Genomic DNA, 8,746 nt, shown 5'->3' on the forward strand with positions numbered 1-8,746 from the left:
ACATCTTACTTATATCTTATTTGTTTCTTAATGTGTTTCTCATGATGTAAATGTTGTCATTACAAAATTTCATCTTAGAACTGCATGCCATTATTTTTGTGTTGTGGCCTAACATATGATCTATCCTGGAGAGTATTCTAGGTGTGCTCCAAAAAATGTGTATTCTTTGCCTTCAAATGGAATGTTCTACTTATGTTTGTTAGATACATTTTTTTTCTAAGATATAGTTCTGATTTTTTTCCTTATTGATTTTCTGTGTGGATGATATCCATTGATGAAAGTGAGTATTAAGATCCCCTATTATTATTTTTATTTCCCCTTTTAGGTCTGCTAGTATTTACTTTGTGTATTTAGGTTTTCTTTTGTGCATAATATTTATAAATAGAGGGCTATAGGAAAGTGCCACAGTAGGAAATCCTAAGCTCACCTTGTTCTAAAGACACGTCAATGCAACTAACCCTGAGGATGACTCAAAAACTTGCATAACAGATTCCATTGTTAATCATAGAGAGGGGCTACAGCAAAAATGTTAGGAAGGGTGGAGACACTGTTGGGAACCAAACCTCCAGTGAATTTAACCACAACTAAGGGGGACTCCACAAATACACCAAAGAGAGAGAGTTGACAACCCAAACTGGGCACCCTAAGCATGAAGGATCTTCACTGTAAAGTAGTTCCTGTAAAATTTGTCTTTGAAAACTAGTGAGGCTGTACTTTGAGAGTTTTTACAATCAATGGGCCTAACTTTGGGTACTTTAAAAATCAGTGGGTTTATCTGGAAACAATATGGAAATTCATCAAAAAGTTAAAAATAAAATAATGCTAGGACCCTGCAATTGCACTACTAGGTATTTACCCAAAGATACCAAAGTAGTAATTTGAAGGGGCACATGCACCCTGGTGTTTATAGCAGCACTGTCAACAATAGCCACATTATGGAAAGAACCCAAATGCCCATCAACTGATGAATGAATAAAGAAGATGTGGTTTATATATACAGTGGAATATTACTCAGCCATCAAAAGTTATAAAATCTTGACATTTGCAATGACATGGATAGAGCTAGAATGTGTTACACTAAGTGAAATGAGTCAATTAGATAAATACAAATACCAAAAGAGTTTGCTCAAATGTGCAATTTAAGAAACAAAACATATAAACATAGGGGGAGGGGGAAAAAGGAGAGGGAAGCAAACCATAAGAGACTCAACTATAGAGAACAGAGGACTGATGGAGGGTAGTGGATGAGGGATAGGCTAAAAAGGTGGTAAATATTAAGGAGGGCATTTATTGGGATGAGCACTGGGTGTTATATGTGAGTGATGAGTCACTAAATTCTTCACCCAAAAGCAATTTTACCAGATATCTTAACTGACTAGAATTTAAATTAAAATTTGAAATATAAATAAATATCAGTAGGTTTATCTCCAGAAAAGCTGGAGGGTGATTGGACTCCCTTAAAGAACCAGCATAACAAATAATCCAGCTGAGATACAACATAAAAGCCACAGTTTGAAAAGTCCCTGGAGTATACATGAAGATTTTTTTTTTACTAAATTCAGGACTCCACTAGAGGGACAGAGGTATTTAGAAGATTTCTCCAGGAGATAGAGTTGGTAGTAATCATACCTCCCCTTGTTCCCACACAGCTTAGATAGCAGGACTCTTGTAGGAACCAGCAAAATTTCCACCTAGTTTTTTAAATTCAAGTATAATTAACATACATTTTATACTAGTTGCAAGTGTAAAATATAATGATACAACAATTCTATACATTTCTTAGTGCTCATCAATAAAATTATACTTCTGTGGTGCCTGGGTGGCTTAGTCAGTTAAGCATTCAACTCTCACTTTAAGCTTAGGTCATGATCTCATAGTTTGTGAGATTGAACCTCACATCAGGCTTTTCGCTGACAGTGTGAAGACTGCTTGGGATTCTCTCTCTCCCTCTCTCTGCCCATACCCCACTCATGCTTTTTATCTCTCTCTTAAAATAAATAAAAAACATTTTTAAAAATCTTTTTAAAAAAGGAAAAAAAAGAAAAATGTACTTTTAATCTTCTTTATCTATTTAACCATACACCAAACCACCTCACCTCCTGCACTCACCAGTTTCTTCTCTATATTTAAGGGTCTATTTTGTTTTTCTCACTTGGTTTATTAATTTTTTTCTAAATTACACATATGATTTAAATCAGCATTTAAATCATAAGTGTTTACCTTCTTTGATTGACTTCTTTCATTTTGCATTATACCTTCTATGTCCATCCATCCATCCATCTTGCAAATAGCAAGATTGTATTCTTTTTCATGGCTGAATAATATTCCACTCGTGTGTGTGTGTGTGTGTGTGTGTGTGTGTGTTTACCAAATCTTCTCTATCCATTTCTCTATTGATGGGCACTTGGATTGCTCTCGCATCTTTGCTGTTGTAAATAATGCTTCAATAAACACAGGGGTGCATATACCTTTTCTATTTAGTGTTTGTTCTCTTTGGATAAATACCCAATAGTGGATTTATTGTATCATATGGTATTCTATTTTTAGGTGTTTGAGGAATCTTCATACTGTTTTCCACAATGGCTGCCCTAACTTGCATTCTCAACAGTCCATGAGTGTTCTTTTTTTCTCCATGTTCTCACCAACACTTAATGTTACTTGTGTTTTATTTTTAGCAATTCTGATAGGTGTAAAGTAATAGTTCATGGTGGTGTTATTGCCATTTCCCTGATGTTTAGTGATGTTAAGCATCTTTTAATGTGTTATTTAGCCATCTATAAGTCTTCTCTGTAAAAGGTCTGTGCAAGTCTTCTGCCAATTTTTAATTGGATTGTTTGGATATTGAATTGTATAAGTTTTTTTTAATATATTTTGGATATTAACCCCTTATCATTCATAAATATCTTCTCCAATTTAGTAGGGTGCTTTGTTAATTTTTTCCTTGATTGTGCCAATTCTTCTTATTTTAGTGTAGTCCCAATAGTTTAATTTTGTTTTGTTTCCCTTGAATCAGGGGACATGTGAAGAAAAATGTTTAAATGGCCAATGTAAAGAAATTACTGCCTATGCTTCCTTCTAAGAATTTTGTGGTTGTAGGTTTTATGTTTAGGTCCTTAAACTATTTTGAGTTTATTTCTGTAAATGGTGTAAGAAAGTGGTCCAGTCTCCTTCTATATAACTGTCTAGTTATCACAAAATCATTTGTTGAAGACACTTTTTCCCACTATATTCTTGCATCCTTTGTCATACATTAATTGATCATAAAATTATGGGTCTATTTCTGTTCTATTATGTTCCATTGGTCTAGGCATGATAGATTGCTTCCATCCCCTTATTTTCAATCTGCAGTTATCTTTAGGTCTAAAATGAGTCTCTTGCAGGCAGCATATAGATGCACCTTGTTTTTTTAATTCATTATGACATCCTATGGCTTTTTATTGCTGTCTGTTTCTTTCCCAAGAAGAGGAAGTTTTCAGCTGTAATTTGGCAAAATAAGCTTATTCCTTTCTCTTTGATACTTAAGCATTTAGTGAAATTTTATTAATTGTTTGTAATTGTTTCTGGAACATTTCTCTCATCATTTCTTTGCTGCTTTTGGTCTTTCTTACATACCCCAAAAGTTCCCTTAAATATTTATCGCAGAGCTGGGTTAGTGTTCACTAGCTTCCTTAGTTTTTTTTGGGAAATTTTTTATCTCTACTTGTATTCTTAATGACATTTTCCTGAATACAGTAAACCTGGTTACATATTTTTCCTATTCAGCACGTTGAATATATTATGTCACTCCCTTCTGGCCTGCCAAGTCTGTGGGCAGATCTGCCATGGACTTCATCTTTCTTTGTAGGTAAGGACTCTTTCTCCCTTGTTGCCGTCAGGGTTCTTTCTTTGTCTCTGTATTTTGTGAATTTGACTGTGACGTGTCTTGGTGATTTCTGGCTTTTGTTGAATTTCTTGGGAGATCTCTGTGCTTCTTAAATTTTGCTGTCTGTTTCTTTCCCAAGAAGAGGGAAGTTTTCAGCTGTAATTTGGCAAAATAAGCTACTCCTTTTTCTTTCTCTTTTTCTGGGACTCCTATGCTACAAATGTTATTATGCTTTTAGGAGTCGCTGAAGTATCTAAGTCTACATTCATGATCCAATACCTATCTTTCCCACTTCTTTTCAGCCTCATAATTTTCCATATTTTATCTTCTATATCACTCATCTGTTCCTCTGCTTCATCCATCCTCCTTTTCATGACATCTATTCAGGTTTGCACCTCAGCTATAGTATTTTTTTTATTTTGGCCTAAGTAATTTTTAGTTCTTCTATCTCTGCAGTAAAGGATTTTTCAGTTTCTTATATGATCTTCTCAAGCTCAGCTGTTATCTTTATAGTTGTTTTAAATTCTGGCTCAAACATCTTACTTGTATCTGTTTGATTAAATCCCTGGTTATGACTTCTTTCTGTTCTTTTTGGGGGGGGGGGGTAAATTCCTCTATCTTGTCTTCTTGTCTTGGTCACTGTTTTGTGTGTGTGATTGTTCAGAATGACTTTGTATACCTGCTCCTGTAAGTAACGGCTATATTAAAAAGAGGTAAAAAAAAAAAAAAAAGGGTGGGCTAAATCCTATTTCCCCTAGGTGGAAACTTTCCGGCACTCTAAGACCAGTAGACTTGGTGTGTGCTTTGGGGTTTGTGCTGGTCTTGGTCTCACTCTTGGCCCGAGTAGGGAGCTCACACCTGCCACTCTCAGGAAGCTCTCACAAAAGAGAAATCACCTCTTGTGTATTCTTGGCTTCCTCCAAATCCCCATGTTCACCCTGCCTGCATCTGAACTATCCACCAGCCAGGTGGCTTAGCTCTTCTGTGTCTTATCAGGCCAATAGCTAGTTCTTATAACTCTGAGTTTTAAAGATCCAAGTGGCATGGACTTATGATGATCCTTTGGGTTATCCACTGCATTGTGGCTGTTGCCTCCTTGTCCAAGAAACCAATTGTGTGATTGTACAATGGTTTGGAATTTATGGTAAAGTGCAGCTAAAAGTCTGCACCAAGGTTTGCTGCTCTCAGCCAGTGTCTTTGTTCCCATGGAAGGGAAAAGGGAAGTGCACTGGTGCTGCTGTTACTTTTACCCCTGGAAAGGCTGTGCTGTCACTCCCAATTGCACTCCAAGCAGAGGAACTGCTTCCCCCGTGTGACCCAAGGGATCCTCAAACCACGCTGCCTTCTTTTGGGTCTCTACACTTTCCCCCCACTGGAGCACCACCAATATCACTAGGCACCACCCTGGCGATGGCACAGACCTCTGAAACTTCAAACTCTGCACTCTACTGTTTATAAAAACTTGTGGTATTCAGGCCCCCTCCCTTTCCCAGTCAATGGTTTGAGGAAAAATTTTTCTTGTGCACATGCTTTCATTTTTCTTTTTCTCTCTTCCTCCTCTCTCCATGATCAGGGCTCCTTACCCTTTGCAGCACCCTCAGTTCTTCTCTCCCCCAAATCAACTTTCCACAGCTCCTACCTTACATAATGTGGCTGTTTTTTTTCTACCTCTCTCAGTCCTCAGATTGACTTCTTGGGTGTTCAAATGATTTGCTATTTATCTAGCTACGTTTGAGGGATGAGGCAAGCCTAGGGACCCCTACTCATCTAATAACCTAAATACCCCCCAAGAAACTCTTAATGATTGCAATCTGAGGGTTGATAGAGGGAGGTAGGTGGGAGATGGACAAAATGGGTAATGGGTATTACAAAGAGCACTTGTTGTTATGTGTAAGTGATGAATTACTAAATTCTGCTCCTGAAACCAATACTACACTATATGTTAACTAACTAGAATTTAAATAAAAAATTGAAAGAAATAATAACATAAATTGCCTCATAAATTCACCTACAAATAGATATTTCAGTACTTTTATATTTCCTAAGTGTTTTCATATTTCCAGTTTAAAGGATGCATTTCCAAGCAGAAAATTATTTCTAGACTCCTACCTGCTGAATACCATTTAAAAAATAATAATAACAACCACTAACCAAATGTCAGTCATACAAGATCATAGATATACATATGGGAAAAACATGGGACCCAAGAAATGGAATTACTCAGTAATACAATCTACTTTGAGGCAGTGTCTGACATAAATGTCTTTTACAGATATTAGTATTTTCAAATTAGACATACTAATTCTAATTGTCCTAGACTTATTTAAAAACATAATCTATATGCTTTCAAACTGCGTATGTCACAGTGAAAGTGGGCCTTTCCTTCACGTTACCGTTAATACTATTAACGTTAATAGTACTAAATACTAAATACTAATTAGTACTAAATACTAATACCGTTAATACTACCCCCAATCCACCTCTGTATCTCTGTTCCTTCTGTGATAAGCCTCAGTGATGGTTCGTTTCCCAAATCTGTTCTCTTTCCACATGCAGAACCTAAGTGAGAATTTGGCTTGAAAGTTCAGCCTTGGCCACTCTTCTGGAGGCTCAAGGAAGTCCTCAAACCCAGTGACATCCCAGGCCTACAACCTCAGGATCCTCCTCAGACACCAGGATCCATGAGTTTGGTTTTACACTCCCTTAGCCTCAAGACTTCCAATCCTAGATTCCTTTGATGGCTCTTGCTGGAGAGTTTCAAAGGCCTCTGTTACTTTGATTAGAATGATAGAAGCAATTTCAGAATTATAAGTTTGTCATCTGGATTTTAATTCCAGGTTTAAATTTCCCAGAATCAAGGAGACAATAGCCATACTCCACTGAACAGTTCCTCTCCCATACTTTGTGGCAAAACGGCCCCAAACCTGCATTCTGGGATTATATTCTTCCCCTGCAATGCTTTTATAGGAAGATTTGTTCTGCAATCCATTCCCCATCACTGCTGTGTCCCAGCTACTACAGCAAAGAAGTGCTTCGTCAATACCTTGCATTTAATTCATAAACAGAAAACTTTGAAGGGTCAATAGGAATATGAAAAACTTCTGAAACCCACTAGTAATTTCGATGTGTAAATTAAAGAAACACTAAACTATCACCTTAGGCATATACAATCGGCAGACATCTGAGTGCTGCTAACATAAAGTGTCAATCATGATATGAGGGAAATGGGAATTTTTCTACTCAGAAGGATGATAATTATCAGTGAAATTAAGTACACATATGTCCTGTCCCCAGCACATTTCATTGTTGATGTATATCCAAGCAAAGTTCTCATGTCCATCTACAGGAAAAGTACTCATCATAGCAGTGTTTGTAGTAATGAAGAGTTGGAGGCAACCCAAGTGTCCGTCACCAGTTGGTCTAGTCAGCTAAATTGTCTTAGGTTGGTTTCTTCTAAAACTGGACCCTGAGATGTAAATTTGCATTCAAGTAGCTTATTTGGGTAGTGATTTAAGGAAGCACCAGTGTAGGAGTAGGAAAGTGAGGCAGGGGCAGTGTGAGAATAAATAAAGGATACATTATGACAGGTTGCCTCTATGGACAAAGAGAGCTTAATCCCACTGGAGAACACTGGGAGACAGTGTTGTCCATGCCTCAGAGTAATGTCATCCAAGTGGGTAGAACACAAGGGTATTTATCTTCTTGTTCCCATCATGCTGTGCAGAGTGATGGTCCCAGGTACATTAAATTGCACCCATCTAGGTCCATCTAGCCTGCTCAGGAGAGGACAAGAGAAAACCTCAGGTAAAGAGTCCCAATTTTGTGCAGCATGACACTAGATGCATGAACTAGACCATTAGTATTAAAGAGAGAGCACAAGGCAACAACTGGGTCATGCAGATAGGCTTTAAAAGATAGTGTAGAGGGAAATGCATGGGAAACAGCAAAATTATAGACCTATACCATTAAGGTAAACTTAAAACACAAGCAGAAAACAAACCGCATTACATATGTCACACTCATAACACATATGTGGACACATTTCAGACACACTACACAGTGGTTTTGGGTGCAGTGGCAAATGGGACTGAAGATGGAGAATGGAAGAAAGAAAAATAGAAACTGAGGGGTCTCACAGAACTTGATAAAGAAAGGGTGTCAAAACCTGAGGATTTAAAACACCCCTCTTCTGCCTCCTCTGCTTTTCCTGGACCCCATCAAAACCCTCACCTTCCACATTACACATAGGACATCTGGCTTTGGGCTCTGTAAAAGCAGGAACTGTGTTAAATACAATGTAATACCTACCCCTCACAGCTTGTGGCCAGGGCTCATCAGATAATACAGCTCTCCACTCTTTCAATGAATAGATTTGAATCAGAGGTGCACAAGCACAACTACATTTCCCAGAGATCTCTAGGTGATTCTAACTCAACTTTGAGGGCGGAGCAGTTTGTAAGGCCAGGGAGGGCACTTCCTGTACTGGTGCTGGAAGTGGGAGGACAGAAGGCAGGCAGCCTGCTTCCTGGTTGAGAGTCCTAGTGGAACTCGGTAAGTGACTTGTCTGTGCTTTGAAATTGGGGCTTATTCCTATCTTAAATGTTGAGTCCAGAGGACTAGATACCACATTTGCCTGAATTTTAGGTCCCAAGGTGGTTCAGGAAGTTTGGCTAACACATACTTTACATTCTTATGCTATAACTACTATACAGCATATAAGGTCACAGGCCTTTGATTCAAACTGTCTGGGTTATGGTCAAAGCCACACCACATCTTAGCTGTGAGGACTTAGGTCACTCTACATCTCTAAAAGTCAGTTTGTTCATCAGTAAAATGGAAGTAATAAGAGAACTTACTTAAAAGGATTGTGTGGATTAGAGAAGT

At 37.9% G+C, this 8,746-nt stretch overlaps 1 protein-coding gene across 2 annotated transcripts in view; it reads left to right on the forward strand.

Moving 5' to 3' along the window:
* The window catches only part of LOC102955781 (arylamine N-acetyltransferase 1), an 85,795-nt gene that overhangs the window by 57,136 nt on the left and 19,913 nt on the right, over nucleotides 1-8,746 (forward strand). The window contains exon 1 of one of the 2 annotated variants that reach the window (XM_007097001.3): nucleotides 8,352-8,413. The exons of the other annotated variant lie outside the window; for it this stretch is intronic. The gene's annotated coding sequence lies outside the window, so the exon portion shown is untranslated. Of the gene's footprint in view, nucleotides 1-8,351; nucleotides 8,414-8,746 lie in introns of those variants that run through there. 2 annotated transcript variants of the gene reach the window in all.

Source organism: Panthera tigris, chromosome B1 (assembly GCF_018350195.1).
Source record: "Panthera tigris isolate Pti1 chromosome B1, P.tigris_Pti1_mat1.1, whole genome shotgun sequence".
Lineage (NCBI taxonomy): Eukaryota > Metazoa > Chordata > Mammalia > Carnivora > Felidae > Panthera > Panthera tigris.